General features: G+C 40.6%; 1 protein-coding gene across 1 annotated transcript in view; it reads right to left on the bottom strand.

Moving 5' to 3' along the window:
• Positions 1 to 2,806: 2,806 nt before the first annotated feature.
• The window catches only part of LOC129492003 (small ribosomal subunit protein eS17-like), a 92,564-nt gene continuing 76,167 nt past the window's right edge, over positions 2,807 to 19,203 (bottom strand). Inside the window, exons 3-4 of the transcript XR_010114043.1 lie at positions 11,927 to 12,103; positions 2,807 to 3,414 (exon numbers count right to left, since the gene is read on the bottom strand). The gene's annotated coding sequence lies outside the window, so the exon portion shown is untranslated. The remainder of the gene's footprint in view (positions 3,415 to 11,926; positions 12,104 to 19,203) is intronic.

Here is a 19,203-nt window from a genome sequence, read left to right as displayed (position 1 = left end):
TGATACAGGCATGCCATGTGAAATAAGCATATCATGGAGAATAACCCTATCCATCCCCACAAGCATTTGCCCTTTGAGTTACAAACAATCCAATTACATTCTTTATTTTTAAATATACAATTAAGTTATTATTGAGGGGGATCATTTGAGCCCAGGAGTTTGAGACCAGCCTGGACGACATAGGGAGACCCTGTATCTACAAAAAAAGAAACAACATTAGCTGGACATGGTGGTACATACCTGTGGTCCCAGCGACTTGGGGAGCTGAAGTGGGAGGATCATTTGGGTCTCAGAAGCCAAGGGTGAAGTGAGCTGAGAGCTCAACTCCAGCCTGGGTGATAGAGAAAGACTCTGTCTCAAAAAAGAAAAAAGAAAGAAAGAAAGAGTTTAGTACTAGAGATGTAAATTTCGGAGCCATTAGCACCTTGGTGGAAGCTAAACCCGTGATAGTTAATAAGCTCATTCAAAGAGCCTGTGGCTAATGAGATGAAGATGGGAAACCAAGGCCACCTGAACAGGAGCCAGACCCTAGCATTGGTTGATGTCCGCAACTCCGCATTAAAAATGCACCCAGAAGAAAGGAAAGCCCTGCTCCCTCATATTCCCTAACTGGGTTTACTTACTGTTCTGCAGTCTTTGTGGGTTTTTGAAGTTCATTTTGGAATTTTGTGTGTTTAGTCTTCATTTCATGAAGACTCCACTTTTGAAATTTCAAATTGGCCTAATAAACTATGAGTGAGATGGGGACAGGATGGGGATGGGCAGGTCACCTGATACCAAACACGGCTGGGAACTGAAGGTTTTGGAAAACCCTCATTTACTCAATGGGGCAGTTTTACTGAGATAGGGCCATGGGCATAACACATGCAATATTGATACAGCTAGCATCAGCCCCAACCCAGAAGCTATTATTAGGCATCTTGGTACTTCCTTCTTGCAAAAGTTAGTCATCATGATATATTAGTAAAAATTTTAATATTGAGAAAAGAAATGAAGGAAACATGTATGGTCTGGAATGAGCATTTTAAGGTAAATGAAAAGTTCATATCCTCTTGCGTCTCAGTGTCTTATGAATATTAAATCAGTCACTTATCCTGTTTTGATTATTATCAGGTCTTGGTGGGCATTCCTGATCATCATCTTCCTGATTCTCGGGACTCTGGAACCTGCTGTTTTCCCTTACCTTCCAGAATGTTCTGTTCACTGATAACCCTTGAACAAGTTACTTGACTATGCAGGCGGAATCTGCTCTGTACTAATCAGGACTCTGGGATGTAAGTGACAGAAACCCAACTCCAACTAGCTGAGGCAAAAGGGGAAATGTACTGGTTCCAAAAAGCATGGCTCAGGCATGTTCCCTGCTCTGTGTCTCTGCCTGTTTCTGCTCTCAGCTGCCATCTCATCTTCTGAACTGATTTTCTCCACAAAGCAGGAAGCAGCACCACAATTCACATCTTCTAAGTTTGACACCAGAGAATATCTCAGACTTCTCACTAGAGCTAAGTTCAAAACGACTCAGGTAATTCTCTGATTGGCCCAGCCTAGGAAACACGTCTACCCCACAACCACACATTCTATCCAGAAAAATGCTATTTCTAAAAACAAGGTGGAGGGAGGGGAGCAAAATAACAGACACCATTCTGTTGTAGCAGAATTCTCCCTCTGTTATCTTGTTCTCTCACAGATCTTCCTGGGTGCCTTATGTATCAGGAAAGTTCCTCCTCTTTTAGAGTCTATTCCCTTTTTACCCTGCTCAATTACTCCTTAAAGGTTTTGTCTGCTCTCAGGCTGGCACGCTTCAATCCTCTCAACTTTAGGTCAACTTTAGATGAACTTTAGATGTCATTGCTTCCAGGAACCACACGTGAAGACTTGTCTTCAGATTACCCAGTGAAACCACAGAAGAAATGGAGAGGTCAGAGTTCCAACAAGCAGGATCATCAAGAAGAGAGGATATCTTCTCTGCTGGGTTCCTAAGATAGTTTTGCAATCCTACCAAGTAGGGAGGCTGGTGAATTCAAATAAGACAAATCTATCTATCTTTGTGCTAATTCTGATTTTGAAAAAAACCTATTTAGAGACATATGGCAATTTAAGAAAGCAGGAAACCAAAGAACCTGGCATTCTTGGAACAACAAATAAAAATCTCCTTAAATGTTAACAAGGCAAAGATGAATGTGGATTCTAACACGTGAAGTTAGCAGTATTTCATGATTTGGCTCTGCTGGAAGTTATTATACCAGAATAGAGCCAAAATGGAAACTTGCTTTGATCTACAGTTCCCAGTAAAAGAAATCTAAAATTAGACACAATGTGATCAGTTACAGAGTATTTCTAATGGACCACTGAGCAGATTAGTGATTCAGTTTTGTTCCTTGAATATAAGAAGACAGACTAATGATCGGCTAAAAGACAGACTTAAGAGAATATGACTACACCGAAGACCACTTATCAAAGATTACATTGGAATACAATTAAGTTGGAAAATGTATTATTCATTTTAGTCCACTAAATATTTGATTGCTTTTTCTTTCTTATACATATTGAAAGCATCCCCTTCAATAATAATTTTTTATAATTTTAATTTTCTTGGCTATGTGGTCTCCATTAGAAGAAACAAAATAAGCAAAGAACTGTTTTTATAATTTATTTTCTAATACTCAGTCTTCTACCAATAAATAATAATTCAAAAGCTGAATGTATAATATATAATGGTTATGATTTGCTTTACTTAGTTCATTCCTTTGAAATTGGAAACTTAAACTTTTACATTGTTTTTCAGAATAAGAAATCATATCTCATGTATATTACCACTAGGTGGCTCAAATGGCTAAAACACCAGTTCATTATATAAGCAGATCAAAACCTTAAATATTTAGAGATTTATCTCTTTCTACAGTTCTATATACTTTAATTTTCTACAAACTTTCACATTATTTATAGATTATCACTATAATACTACACGTGGTAACAATCACTTTAATGTAGATCATCAACACATATGCTATTTTTAGGAATGAGAAAGGATTAATGGACATAATGAATGAGTTACGTTACATTTCGTCATAAACATGCAATAATAAATTAAAATTTTATCAGCTGACTGAGAACAAAGTACTCAACAGGATCTAAAGAACCAGAGTATTGGGTTATATTTCATTTTAATGTATCCAGGCATTTCTAGAGAAATTACCAGCTTTATTTTCTGGCAGTTGTGGTTATTTATGTCTCTTCTCTACGGCAATTTCGCCACGTGGCTCTATGATAGACAGTGTCTTGCAGCCAGAGCTCAATCTCTCCGTAGTCCAGAGACTTTGAAAATCAAAGCAGTCTTCCTTAGAGTAAGTTTTGAAATGCAGGACTCTCCAGATACTGTGTCCATCACATTAGCTGGCTGGAGGCCCTTGACTCTGGCTGATACAAATAAAAGCAGAAAATGATTGTTTTCTTCCCAATTTAAACAAGCATCTTATAATTCTGTTTGACTATTCAAGATAGAGCATCAAGGAGGAGAAAGGAGGAGAGATCCTTTCAGGCTGGAAAGGAAAGTATTAAGCCTGTAGATTCTGTCAAAAAAAAAAAAAAAAAGGAAAACATAATGGTGTCCTTGGACTAAGAGAGCCTTGTATGTTTTCTAACCAAGAATAATCAATACAAATTCACCTTATTCTGAAGGTATTTTTGTTGTTGTTCTCTGTGCTTTCTTAGTACTGTACCAATAGAAGCTCTGCCCTTCTAGTTTAAAGGTGAGTACCAATGAAAAAAAATCTTAAAGAAAATCTCTTTCAAAGTGATAATTTTTTTTTAAGAGACATGATCCCACTCTGTCACCCAGGCTGGAGTGCAGTGGTGCCATCACAGCTCACCGCAGCCTGGAACTCCTAGGCTCAAGCCATCCTCCTGCCTCAGCCTCCCAAAGCTCTGGGATTACAGATGTAAGCCACCATGGCTGGCCCTCAAGGTAATGATTTTATCTTTGATTATTTGTCTTTATGATCCCAAACAACTGAATTTTTCACCATGAAAGTTATTTAATTGGCTCTACCCTGGGGGAGAAGAAAGATATATAGAAAAAGCTTAAGGGAGGATTTTTCCAACTCTTATAACAGACAAGTAGCATTCTCCCCCTAATTTTTATCCTCTGTAGAGGTATTTTACAAATATTTCCCTTGGTCATTTATTATTTGTTATTTGGAAGTACATTTAGGAATCTTGAGTTTGGCTTAAAAGAAAAGTATTGATTCTCTCTCAGGGAGCTATAATTCAGTTTCAGCTGCAGTAACAGCAGGTCCTGATATTTTTATATTCATATTCAAGCATCTGACATTTGGGTTTTATTTGAATATAGAGCTGTAAATATAACATGAACCAGTTATCACATAGCTTTTTAATACCGAGATCTAATTAGTTCTTTCCAAGCGTGATAAATAACTCTGTCAAAGTTCTAACCAGTTAGCTTTTGAGAAAGAAATATTATCTTCCCTTACTGTGGCCATGAATAGTTTCCACTGGGTGAGAAAAAAAAACTCAAACGATAAAAGAGAATTGATAGCTCACATGACTGAGTGCTAGAAGTAAGGTTAGTTTCAGGATTGGTTCAGTTCAATTGCTCAACAGTGTCATCCAAGACCAAGTTTAGTTCAACATCCGTCTGCCTTTGGCAATGTCATCTTCAATCCCAGCAGTCCTATTTGGGCTGTCCACAACTGCCTGGGCCCTGCCTCCATTTATATCTAAGGATAGAGAAAGAAGCTGGTTTCCCAGTTTTTCCAAAACAGAGGACACTTCTTTACCAGAAATTACTCGGCAAACATGGTCTCAGGCTCGCTACCCACCCCCGACGCAATAACTCTGATCAGGGAATGGTTGTCCATCATTGGTATAGGCTCCACCTGGGTACATGCCCCATCTCAGTAGCCAGGAACAGAATCAGCTCCCCGCAGCAGATGGGCTGTATAAAGGAGTTGTGGATACCTGTGTACGAGGGAGGGTTGCTCCTATAGGAGGGAAAAGGTGGAGATATCATTTAGGGGGTAGAGGTGGCTACTAACACATACATGCAGCTGACTATGGATGGGAAACTCTGGGATCAAACTGCCTGATTTTGAACCCAAGTTCTACCATTTATTAGCTCTATTACCAGGTGCAAGGTACTTGACCTCTCTCATCAAGTAACAAGTGGGCCAATGATTTGCTTAATTGCTTATATCATAGAGTTTTTTTTTTTCTAAAATCCAAGGTATTTAGTCAAGCATTTATTACACTCTCTTTGTGTGAGGCACGTGAAAAGAATTGGAGAGAACACAAAAGTGAACAAAATGATGTTCTACTTTGAAAGAGCAAGCAATTCAGGAGAGGAAATTAGAGCCCAGACATCGTGGTAACAGACAGATGGGATAAGTTACATAAAAAGATATGTTTCCTAAAATGACATTTTTCCTAATTAAATATTCTTTAATAGCAAGCACATCATGTAGTATTTTTCACATCCAAATGAAGTTGACATAATTTTCTGGATAGTTATTCATTAATGATAAATGACATTAATAATTAATTTTTTTTTTGAGACGGAGTCTTGCTCTGTCACCCAGGCTGGAGTGCAGTGGCATGATCTCAGGTCATTGCAACCTCCACCTCCCAGGTTCAAGGAATTCTCCTACCTCAGCCTCCTGAAGAGCTGAGATTACAGGCACATGCCACCACATCCAGCTAATTCTTGTATTTTTAGTAGAGATGGGGTTTCACCATGTTGGCCAGGCTGGTCTCGAACTCCTGACTTCGTGATCCACCTGCCTAGGCCTTCCAAAGTGCTGTGATTACAGGCGTGAACCACCATGCCCGGCTGACATTAATAACTAATAATCAGAACAATCAAACTACCAAATAAATAAGACAGGAATGGTAACCAACCAAATTTCAACTATAAAGTGTGTAAAATATAATGTTACCCTGCTACACATCTATTAGAATGGCCAAATTCCAGATGTAGATCAATAGGAACCTTCAGTCATTGCTGGTGAAATGCAAAATGGTACAGCCACTTGGGAGGCAGTTTGGCAGTTTCTTATAAAACTAAACATACTCTTACCATGCAATCTCACTCTTTGAAATTTACTCAAAGGAGTTGAAAACTTATGTTTCCACAAAAACCTACACATGGATTTTTTGTTTGTTTTTGAGACAGGGTTTCACTCTGTCACTCTGTCACCCAGGCTGGAGTGCAGTGGTGCCACCATGGCTCACTGCAGTCTCAACCTCCCTGGCTCAAGTGATTCTCCCACCTCAGCCTCCTGAGTAGCTGGAACTACAGGCACGCACCACTAGCCAAGTGGCCTAGGCTAGTATCAAACTTCTGGACTCAAGTGATCCACTTGCCCTGGCTTCCCAAAGTGCTGGGATTACAGGATAAGCCACCGCACCTGGCCCACATGGATGTTTATGGCAGCTTTATTCATAATTGCTAAAATACTTGGAAGCAACCAAGAGATCCTTCAGTAGGTGAATGAATAAATGAACTGTGATACATTTAGACACTGGAATATCATTCAGTGCTAAAAAGAAATGAGCTGTCAAGCCATGAAAATACATGGAGAAAACTTAAATGCACAGTACTAAGTGAAAGAAGCCAATCTGAAAAGCCTAAAAAGCTAAAAATGTTTAGTTTTATAAGAGCATATTTAGTTTAATATACATACTGTATGATTCCAACTATATAACATTCTGGAAAAGGCAAAACTGTGGATACAGTAAAAAAAAAAAAAAAAAAAACAGTGATGCCAGAGGTTGGGGGTGGGGGGATGATTAGGCGGAGCACAGAAAATTTTGAGGGCAGTCAAATTACTCTGTATGATAGTACAATGGTGGATGCACATCACCATGCATTTGTCTAAATCCGTAGAAGGTATAACAAGAGTGAACCCTAATGTAAACTATGGACTTTAGATGATAATGACATGTGAGTGTAGGTTCATCAAGTAACAAATATGCCACTCCGATGGGAGGTGTTGATAGTGGGGTAGCCAAGCATGTGATGGGTGCTGTGAACCTCAAACTACTGTTAAAAAAAAAAAATCTCTAAAATGTGTGTGTGTGTGTGTGTGATGCTATCAAATCTGTAATATTTGAAATAATATAGAGAAGCAGAAGTGAGCGCTATCCAAAAATCATTGCAATCTTCCTTGGAAGTCTTTTGTGCTTAATGCTGTAGAGTATAAGTATTTGATATTCTATGACCTATTACCAGATCACAAAATGAACCTCACTGTGAAAACCTAGGAAGTTGTCATTTCCCAGTCCACACCTGGGTTAGCTCTTTCCTGGGTAAAAATAGAAAGCTTTCCCTTGTTCTAAATAGAGTTTATTCTCTTGGAACAAAGGTAGTTAAAATTTTGCTCTTCCAAGACCTTTAATGAGTAAACAGTATGTCAGTGAAGTATAATAATTCAGTAACTACCACCCTTAGAGGGCACTATTGTGCCTTCTGTGCTACCGAAGTCAACTCTCATCACAGCCCTGCGAAACTGGCTTGCTGGGCCTGATTTCTTTCCAAGTCTTAGTCCCCAGAATTTTGAACACCCTGATTTTTACATGGTTTTCCTTATTGTTAAAAGAACATAATCACAGCAAGATAACATTCTACAAAACTAAAAGAACCTAACCAAACTAACACCAGATAGAAGGTACACAGAGTCTTTGCTTAAAAAAAAAAAAAGAAAGAAAGAAAGAAAAGAAAATGACCATTACTCTACATTACTCTACGTATTTATAGCCACTGGTAACGTCCTCATATTCCTTTTGAAATGCGCTGGTGATTTCCAAACACCCTACCCCAAAGTATGGCACCTTGACATACCGAATATTTCAAGATGAAGGAATGTGAGAAAACAGCAGAAACAGGAAGGTCTCTCTGGCCTTCATTTGTCTTCTCCTGAAGCAAGGTGTAAGAATCTCATGTGAAAGGTACCCACTCTATACCCAGAAAGAAAAAAGGAATAACCTTATCTCTGAAGACACAGGGACACAGAAGAATTTGAACAAATAAGTTTGCTAAGTTTCCCCAAGTTTATTACCATTAGATCATACCCTTTTTTCCCACTCATATTTCTCCACGACTGTCCACTCTTGATCAAGCCAGCTATAAAAAACCACTCAAGTTTGGCTGCGTGTAGTGGCTCATGCCTATAATCTTGGCTGTTTGGGAGGCCAAGGCAGGAGGATCACTTGAGGCCAGGAGTCCAAGACTAGCGTGGGCAATGCTGCAAGGCTCCATCTCAAATAAAAATTTTAAAATATTTTTTAAAAACATTTGAGTTTAACAATGTCTTTGAATCTTCATTTCCCTATGAAGGCTCCTGTGTCACATAAAACTTATATTAAATACATTTGCATGTTTTTTATTTTGTTCATCTGTCTTTTGTTACAGGGGCCTCAGCCATGAACCTAGGATGGGTGAGGAAAAGATGGTTTCCCCTCGTACAGCATAAATAAAATTCCCAGGGTGGGAGGGAGAAGAAATGCTATTGAGCACCTACAGTCTTTAGAATGGAATTGTAGCAATGGAGCTAACAGACTTTTCTGCCAGGCTGTGTGATCCTGGGAGACAGAGCCCTGTCTTTCCTGTTCATGTCTGATATGGTATGGGTCTGTGTCCACACCCAAATCTCATGTCAAATCGTAATCCCCAACGTTGGAGGTAGGGCCTGGTGGGAGGTGATTGGATCACTGGGGTGGATCCTTCATGCATAGTTTAGCACCATCTGGTTGGTGCTGTTCTTGTGAGAGAGTTCTCATGAGATCTGGTTGTTTAAAGTGTGTAAAACCTCACCGCCCCCGCACCCCACCCCTGCTGTTGCTCCTGCTCCTACCACGTGAGGGGTCTCGCTCCCCCTTTGCCTTCCACCATGGTTGTAAGTTTCCTGAGGTTCCCCCCAGGAGCCGAGCAGATGCCAGCATCATGCTTCCTGTATACCTGCAAAACTGTGAGCCAATTAAACTTCTTTTCTTTATAAATTACCCAGTCTCCGGTATTTCCTTACAGCAATGCGAGAATGGCCTAATACCATGTACTTGCTTCACTGTGTGCTGCAGGTTATTACCCACATAAATTTATGCTGAGTCGATTTCACTTTTCCCAGAATGTTTGTAAACTAACCCACATTTGATGTAAATAAGAAAACAATGATGTCAAAAATAAAAACTGTAAGACAGAGGTGGTGACTGAGAAAGATGAGAACTAAAATGTTATCTCAGGAGGAGAAGGGAGTGGCTGGCCAGGGCTTCCTTAGAGTGAGGACAACAACTTGTACTGGAACCCATTTTCATCCCTAAAAGGAAAATGCACAGTACTGCAGGAATGACAGAGCTGGAAAAGGCTATTCAGATCCTCTTGAGTCAACCCTCTTATTTTACAGTTGAGAAGAGAAGTTCATAGCTGGAAGTAACGTGCCTATGTTCTCTCAGCCAATGAGAGATGAAAGCAAGATAATGAATTATTTTATCTTCACCTCACCAGTGGTCTCAATTGCTCCACGTGGTGGTGGCCACTTCTCTGGTCCCAGCATCCAGAATAGACCTGGCTTGACAGGAGAGAGGGTTTCTTGAAAAACCAAGCCCCACCTCAGAGTTCATGTCAAAACCACTTGATTACTTCCAGGGCGAAGGTTGCTGGGTCTCTGTCCAGCATCAGTGAGAAATAAGGAGCTGGTGGCATTACTTTCATTTGCATTTTGCCCAGACGCATGGATATGGGAGACTTCCATCCCAGTCCAAAGCCCCTGCCAAGGACAGGCCATGAGGGGGCCCAGTTCCTCAAAATGCTTCCTTTAGGTCTTTCAAGGATTCTTGGCCCCAGAGTTTCCAAAAGACCTAGATGACCGGAAACATTTTGGTGATGTGATGCAAGTCAAATCAGGAGTTAGCACAAGGAGAGATGTTCCATGCAAAAGTATAATCCTGGAATCCCAGAGTGAGGTAGGCATGGCTATCAGCAGAAATCAGTAATCCTATCACACTGCCTAGTCAGGTGGCTTTTTACTGTGCTACTTCAAATGTGCATGTCAAACAACTACAAACACTTCCGTTGTACAGTAACTACAACCCACAAGATGGTTATTATTTAATAGATGCTAAAGCAAATAAATAAGTGCCTACTGATTCCATTCACCTATTCAACCCTGCATTAATTAGATATTTATCAGCCGGGCACGGTGGCTCATGCCTGTAATCCCAGTGCTTTCGGAGGCTGAGGCAGGAGGATCACTTGAGGCCAGGAGTTCAAGATGAGCCTGGGCAACATAGACTTCATCTCTACAGAAAAAAAAATTAAAAATTAACTTGGCATGGTGGTGCACACCTGTAGTCTTATCTACTCAGGAAGCTGAAGCAGGAGGATTGCTTGAGCTCAGGAGTGCAAGGCTGCAGTGAGCTATGCTTGCACCACTGCATTCCAGCCTGGGTGACATAGCAAGACCCTATCACTTAAAAAGGATATTTATTAAGTGACTCATATTAGAAGCACTGGGCTTGAAGATGGGTGCATAAATGAATAAAAAACTATCCTTTCCTCATGGAGTTCCAGTTCCTAGCAGGGTAATAGAGAAGAAAAACAAATTACTATGATGCAACAAGGAAAGATCTCTAGTGGGGAAGCATGACTGCAAGATCAAGGGAGAACAGAGGAGCGAGGGAATCCTCTCTGATATGTGTGGGTGTTCATTCAGTTAGAGTTCTCATGCCAAAGACTCACTAATGGCTCATTTCATAAACTTACAGCCACACAATTTTCTCTCTTCAATGGCAAAACCTCCTAGAACATTAACTCCAAATTTCCCTGGTTGGTACTTAGTACACTTGTAGAATTAAATCTTGCCTCCCCCTCCCTCATCGTCCTCCCCTTTAACCTATCAAGGCCCTTAGTTTGTCTTGTTAGCTATAAGAAAATGCCCTTGCAAATTAGCAAGATTATACATTACAGTCTGAACTAAGTAGATTTGAAATGCTTAGAGTTCAACTCTTCTCCAGTTAACAATAAGAGCTTTTAAAGATGGCAATCTACATATTTTTTCAAGTTAGAGAATTTTAAAACAAAAGGGGAACTTAGAGGTACGTTGGACCAACTTCTCTGTTTTTAGACAAGAAACTGAAACCTGTACTAGTTGAATATACTAATTGAATTGAAATTGAAATAACCAAGCTCATACAAATAGTACTAGAAGATACTTACTACTTTAATTATTGCAATCACTGAGAGGAATCACAGTCACTACCTCTTAGTCACTGAAGATTTTAGACCCAACTCACTGTCTTTCTCCAACGCTATTCCTGCCATAATTCTTGGGGATTTTGATATCTAATATAGGTGATATGTTCAACCCATTAGCTTGCCAATGTTTGGCTCTTCACCAACAAGGATCTTGTCCTCCTTCTCCCCACAGCCACCCACCTCCATGGTCACACCCTAGCCCCTGTCATTACCAACAAATGCATCCCATTCAAATCCCCAGTTTCCAGCATCCTACTCTCCTACCACCAGCTCACACCTTCTTCTACCCTAACTCCAACAGCATTTGACCCTACTGGCTTCTTATTTTTATTGTCCAGGGTTTGGTTCTTAGACCTCTTCTCTACCTGCCATTCCTTTGATGATCTCAGTCTATTGGCTTTTGGGATACTAGAATATGCCACCCCAAAATATGCCTCTCAAAAGGTTGCTGAGCTGAAGCAATTAAGAAGAAGCAGTTGCAGGAAAGCACTCTGCCCTCCTTCAATTTGCCTAAAAGCAAAACATAGATTTACAAATACTAAAGATACCCGCCCCCCACATCCCCTTCTACCCGGGAGAACAAAGGCTGACCAGTGGAGACAACTTTAGACCCTTCTGGGCCTGGAGATGGCACCAGGGAAATCTACATTAATAAGCTTTACTCACCAGAGTTTATCTGAAGGTCATTTGCCTTCCTATAAATTGCCACCCATAGCGCATTAAAGTCCTTTTCCTTTGTCTCTTGTCACATCCCTAAAAACGTACTGTTCTTTGTTCAAGGTTCTATTGAAGCTCAAATTCAAAGCCAACTTTTTTGAGATTTGCTCATTCCATGGGTATCTCCTGTGAATATATGAAATAAACATGTTAATAAAGTTCTGTTTGTTTTTCTCTTGTTAATCCATCTCTTGTTACAGGGATTCATTTTAACTGAGAATTTATGAGTGGCTGGGAGTATCAGTGCTGACAGCTCTTAGCTGAGCCCCTCTGCAGGAATTGCCTGTGGCTAAAAAAAAGCCACCTTGCCCAGTGTCTTAGCCCAATCCAATGACTGGTCAATATTGAGGTATCAATGCCTGGCCCCTTGGCAACCACTTTGAAGGATGATCCAAGCTTCAGAGCTTCTTCAGCATTGCAAGATCTGTGGAGAATCCTATTGCAACTGCATTTCATTCCCTCCACTACCGGTGATAATCAGAGTACATCCCTGTAAACCACCTGCACTCAAATATCCTTCTCAAAAAACTCAATCTGCAACGTGGGGATAAAGGGAGGGTGAGGTCAATCTTGAGACTCTCAAAATAAATAGGCAGAGGGGGTGACTGTGAGGGGCAGGATGGAGAAGGGCAAGGTCAGGAGTCTTTCTAAGAATCCACGTGCTCTGAAGTTTCCTTTTCACCCCGAACACATAGAATTCTGTGGTTGTACTCATTGTAGAACTCATACTGTTAATATGCTCCAAGGAAAAAGAGGACAAAAATTAGCCTTTCTGCCCCAAGATCTTGTAGAAGTTTTCATTTTTATGGTGAATCCTTAACAAAAGCTGAATAGGCACTGTAATAGATTACAGTTGACACTTGAAAAACTTGGGTTTGAACTGAGTAGGTCCACTTATATATGGTTTTTCTTCCACCTCTGCCACCCCTGAGACAGCAAGACCAACCCCTCCTTTTCCTCCTCCTCCCAGCCTACTTAACGTGAAGACAACAAGGATGAAGACTTTTATGATGACCCACTTCCACTTAATAAATAGTAAATATATTTTCTCTTTCTTATGATTTTCTGAATAACATTATCTTTCCTCTAGCTTATTTTTTGTAAGAATATAGTATATAATACATGTAACATACAAAATATGTGTTCATTGGTTGTTGATGTTATTGGTAAGACTTCCAGACACAGTAGACAATTAGTAATTAAGTTTTGGAGGAGTCAAAAGTTACATATGAAGACCTCAAACTATAAGAACCCTAGAAGAAAGCCCTGGAAAAACCATTCTGGACATGTGCCTTGGGAAAGAATTTATAACAAAGCCCTCAAAAACAATTGCAACACAGCAAAGGAAACTATCAAAAGAGTAAATGGACAACTCACAGAATGGGAGAAAATATTCACAAACTATGCAGCTGACAAAGGTCTAATATCTGGAATCTATAAGGAACTTAAACAATTCAACAAGCAAAAACTAAATAACCCCATTAAAAAATGGGCAAAGGACATGGGCACTTCTTAAAAGAAGACATACAAATGACCAACAAACACGAAAAAATGTATCATCAGTAATCATCAGAATCACGCAAATTAAAACCACAGTGAGATACCATCTAATACCAGAATGGCCATTATTAAAAAGTCAAAATACAGCAGATGTTGGTGAGGCTGTCGAGAAAAGGGAATGCTTATAAACTGTTGGTGGGAATGAACATTAGTTCAGCCACTCAACAATCTCAGTTGGAAGGCAGTTGAGAGATTTCTCAAAGAACTTAGAACTACCATTTGACCCAGAAATCTCATTACCGGGTATATATCCAAAAGAAAATAAATCATTCTACCAAAAAGACACACACTTGCATATTCATCACAACACTATTCACAATAGCAAAGAAATTGAATAAATCCGGTGTCCATCAACAGTGGATTGGATAAAGAAAATACAGTACATATACACCATGGAATTCTATGCAGCTATAAAAAAGAATAAAAGTATGACCTTGGCAGCAGCACAGATGCAGCTGGAGGCCATTATCCTAAGCAAATTAACACAGGAACCGAAACCAAATACCACATGTTCTCACTTACAAGTGAGAGCTAAACATCTGGTACTCGTGGATATAAAGATGGCAACAATAGACAATGGAAACCATTAGACAGGGGAGGGAAGGAAGATGGCAAGGATTAAAAATTTGTTGGGTTGGTCAGGCATGGTGACTTATGCCTGTAATCTCAGTAATTTGGGAGATTGAGGCAGGCAGATTGCTTGAGCTCAGGAATTCAAAACCAGCCTAGGTAACACAGCAAAACCCTGTCTCTAAAAAAAAAAATACAAAAATTACTCAGGTGTGGTGGTGTGTACCTGTAGTCTCAGCTACTTGGGAACTGAGGCAGGACAATCACTTGAACATGAGAGGTCGAGGCTGCAGTGAGCCAAGATCATGCCACTGCACTCCAGTCTGGGCGACAGAGTGAGACCCTATCTCAAAAAAAAGGTGGGAGGGAGGGAGGAATTAGGAAGGAAGGAAGGAAGGAAGGAAGGAAGGAAGGAAGGAAGGAAGGAAGGAAGGGAGGGAGGGAGGGAGGGAGGGAGGGAGGGAGGGAGGAAGGAAGGGAGGGAGGGAGGGAAGGAGGGAGGGAGGGAGGAAGGAAGCAAGGAAGGAAGGAAGGCAGGAAGGAAGGCAGGCATGCAGGCAGGCAGGCAGGCAAGAAGGAAGGAAGGAAGGAAGGAAGGAAGGAAGGAAGGAAGGAAGGAAGGAAGGAAGGAAGGAAGGAAGGGAGAAAAAAAAACTGTTGGGTACTATTCTTAGTACCTGGGTGAGAGGATCATTCATACTCTTAACTTCAGCATCACACAATATACCCAGGTAACAAATTTGCACTTGCCCTCCTGTATTGAAAATAAAAAATTGAAAAAGAAAAAAAAGATATACATGAATTTTTCACTGTGCAGGTGGTCAGCATCCCAAACCCCAATTTGTTCAAGGACCAACTGTATCCTATTGTCAAAGTATTTTCCAGAACTTCCTAGCCAGGACCTCCCTCCCAGATGTTACAAGAAAAACCTAGGACTATAACATCCCCCTTCCCTAAACTGGGAAGGAACAGAGATACAAAAAAAAAATGACTTTGACAAGTCCAGCTCGGTGAGTAGATGAGTTTATTAGGACTTACATACGTGGTACTCCTAGATGATAGCAGCACAGATCTAGAGATGCGCGTCACCTCCCATCTCTCAAATGCTTTTAAGATAATTTTCTGGCTCTTTGCCTACTGTGTTTGGGTGATGAGACTGTTTTTCATAGTAGGTTCTCAGATACTCTCAGTTTGGGTTGAGCAGAGATCTGAGACACCTGCTTCTCGGCTGGGCCCCATGAACTTAGCTCACCACTTGGCCTTCAAGATTCAAGCAGCCAGTATAAATCCTTAAGTAAGCTGGTGGGGAATGTAGCATGCTATACCAGAAGTCCCTGCAGGAGAAATACACTTCCTTCCCCAGGTTTGGCCTTGTGACTTTCTTGGCTAATGAAACATGAGTGAAAGTGACATGTGCCACTTAAGAAAAGTTGTAAGAGCTATTGTGGTTCCAATTTCTCGCTTTTAAACTCTTTACTAAATCAGTAATATTCCAGATAGGGGCTGCTCCTTTAGCCTGCATTCTGGAGTGACATATTGAAACTGACTCTCAAAGATCATGTCATGTGAATGAGAAATAACCCTTTGTTCTAAGCCACTGAGGTTTTGCAATTATTTGCTGCTTCAGTATACTTTAGCCTCAGCATACTAACACAGTCACCTAGAGCAGGGGTCAGCAAATTCTGGAAAGGGCCAGAAAGTAAATATTTAAAGATTTGCAGGCCATACAGCTCTGTCACAACTACTCAACTCTGCCATTGAAGTGCAAAAGCACTGGGAGATAATATGTAGAGAAGTGAGAATGGCTATGCTCCAATAAAGCTTTATTTACAAAAACAAGCAACATACTAGTTTTGAACCACCGGCCACAGTTAGCCAACCCCTCATGCAGATACTTAAGCAGTTTGGCTGCTTGCTAAAAACTCTACAGGCAATTCCCTAAATCCATATCTTCTCTAATTTTACCTGCCCAGTATTATTTCTCTAAGTTTTGCATTAAAGATGACAGAGAATGAACTTCATTATATAAGTTTGAAAAGCCTACTTATTTAAGTCTTAAGTGGATGAAAAGGCACAGGATGGCAGATTTAATATTTCTTGATGGAAAGAGGAAAAAAGACTAGAAATGATATCTCCAATTGCACACTCTTCAAAAGCAATTGAGAAGACATGGAGGAAGAGAATCAGGGAGAAAAGACAAAAAACTGAATTAAAAGGGGGTAAAAAGAAGAGAAATGGAAACGTGAAGAGAAATAATCCATCTGTGAGAGAAAATTGAATGAAGCTGGAATTCCTGTATCTGGCTGTTTTCAGCACCAAGGCCAGATAGCATGCTTGTTCCTCTACTGCCACCCTCAGTTCTTTCAGGATTCTGTCTCTATTGTTGAAATTTGCACTAATGGTTTAAATTGCCCAGGTTGCAACTCCAAGGAGTGCTTTTTCCATTTTTTATTTTAGCTACATCGTGCTAAAACCCACGGAGGTTCAAGAATGGTAGGACTTGAATAAATGATTTTGAATGGCAGAGGAAGGGGACAAATCAAAGACTGAGAATAAACTGGGGCCAAGGTTAGTGTTGGGAGTGAGAAGACACTAAGCAGAGGTGGGGATTCCGGGAACACAGAGTTTGGAGACCATCTATTTGTGTCAATTATGGAGCTGAGTCTGCATGTGGCTGCAGAATTCCACAGAAGTGCTAAAGTAAATCCATAGATATTAATGATGACTGGGATCTGGAGGTGCAGCATGCAAGCAAAATCATGGAACAAACAGCTCTGGGGAGATATGGGCCTGGCTGTGACTCCTGCATTTTATCACACTTTTTCTTGGAATCAGCAGTAATAATGTCACAGAAATATAATTTTTTCACCTATTAGCGAAATCTACTCTATCATTGCATTATGGTTATATATTCAAGAGTCTATCTACATTGAAAGCAATTTGAAGCAAAAATAAGTCTTTTTCATCCTTCTAAACCCAGTACTCATTAAAGTAGCTTCCTAAGAGTGAACACTCAGTGAAGTCATGTTAAATTGAATTGTTTCTTTTCAATGGTAAAAATAAAAATTTTCAAAATGTGGGAAGATGTCAATTCACTGGAGTGAAGATCAAGAACACTTTGTCCCTGGAAACTCTCAGAGCTTGCCAACTATTTTCCATGCCTCCAATCTAAAGCTATCCTTCATTTCCATTCATTGTTTGAATTCCTGTACTCATCAATAGAGTTCAAAGCAAATGGTCAAGGCTTTGCTCTAATCACTGCAGTTATAAGATGCATTGAGTTTGACCCAGACCCCAGCCTGAGATTCAGACTGCAGCCACTATAAGTCTTTTCCAGTTGATGTGTTGGCTGAGAGGAGACAGACTGAATACGCAATATCCATTGTCACCCTCCTGTGACATCTTCTCTGGGCAAATCAGCCCTGGTCCAGCAGTGGAAGATGGAACATGCACTTTCTAGATGTCAATTATGATATACAACATCTAAGCCATTCAGAAGATGAAATCCTTTTGCTTCTGAAAATTAGACTGTACATATTTGTAGGGGCTAAGTTGTCAAGGTAATAAAAAGAAAACAAAAACTAGGAGAATCAAGTGGAACAGTTTGCTTCAAGAAACAGCTACACCAGGCCAGGCACAGTGGCTCATGACTGCAATCCCAGCACTTTGGGAGGCCAAGGTGGGAGGATCACTTGAGCCCAGGAGTTCAAGACCATTCTGGGCAACATAGGGAGACCCCCATCACTACAAAGAATAAAAAAATTAGCCAGGCAGAGTGATAATGTGCCTGTAGTCACAGCTACTTGGGAGGCTGAAGAGGAAGGATCACTTGAGCCGGGGAAGTTGAGGCTGCAGTGAGACATGATGGTGCCACTGCACTCCAGCCTGGGTGACAGAGTGAGACCCTGTCTCAAAGAAAAAAGAAAGAAAGAAGAAGGAAGGAAGGAAAGAAAGAAAGAAAGAAAGAAAGAAAGAAAGAAAGAAAGAAAGAAAGAAAGAAGAGAAAGAGAAAGAAAGAGAGAAAAGAAGGAAAGAAAAGAAAGAGAAAGAAAGAAGGAAAGAGAGAGAGAGGATGGAAGAAGGGGGGAGGGAAAGAAGGAAGGAAGGAAGGAGAAAGAAAGGAAGGAAAGAAGGAAGGAAGGAAGGAAGGAAGGAGGGAAGGAAGGAAGGAAGAAAAGAAAAGAAAAGAAAAGAAAAGGAAAGAAAAGAAAAGGAAAGAAAAGAAAAGAAAAGAAAAAAGAAAAGAAAAGAAAAGAACTACACCTTACATTGTGTAGTATGGGGGTAATAAGAGGAAATAGCTACTCCTGCTCTGTTCCTAACTAAAGAATACCTAAGCTTTGCTTTTCTCATGTGGTTGAGGAAACTTTACTTGGCAAACCCAGGCAAATCTCTCATTCCTTAAGTCTGAGGTCACTTCTTCCAGGACCACCTTTCTGACCCTTTCCCCCACATTCCCAAGGTTGGCTACATTGACCTCATCATATTGTATTGAACAGATTTATTGACCCCTCTGACTCCTGCACCATCCTTTGAATTTCTTCAGGGCAGGAACCATTTCTTAATAGCCTCTGTCACTTCAACCCAAGCACCTAGTAGATGCTCATCAAGTGTTTGTAAATGAATTCGTCATTCATTGATGGTTTGTGGTCAGATAAATCACAAATTCAATTCTAAGAAAGATGGCACCATCTCAGACCTGCTAGTCAACTAAACCATGGGAAAAAGCAAAACAGCCCCACAGGCTTTTCCATTGTCATGGGCTGTGTGGGGGTCCCATGGACATCTCAGGCATTAGGGAAAGAAAGTCAGAGAGGCCACACAATGCAGCCATGGACATTGATTGTCCTTCTGTCTTCATACTCCTGGGGTGTCCCTTGGAGTTCCTGAGCCACCTCACAATAGTTTGGGACCACAGGAAGAGCCATTTGGAGATTGCTTGTGTGCCAACTTGCTTCAAGGTCACAGTGACCTTGAAACAAACTTCTTTTTTTTTGAGACGGAGTCTCACTTTGTCACCCAGGCTAGAGTGCAGCGGCGCCATCTCGGCTCACTGCAACTTCCATCTCCTGGGTTCAAGCAATTCTCTATCTCAG

This window comes from Symphalangus syndactylus, chromosome 10 (assembly GCF_028878055.3).
Source record: "Symphalangus syndactylus isolate Jambi chromosome 10, NHGRI_mSymSyn1-v2.1_pri, whole genome shotgun sequence".
NCBI lineage: Eukaryota > Metazoa > Chordata > Mammalia > Primates > Hylobatidae > Symphalangus > Symphalangus syndactylus.
The sequence above is the reverse complement of the archived record's forward strand: the minus strand, read 5'-3'. Positions and strand labels throughout refer to the sequence as shown.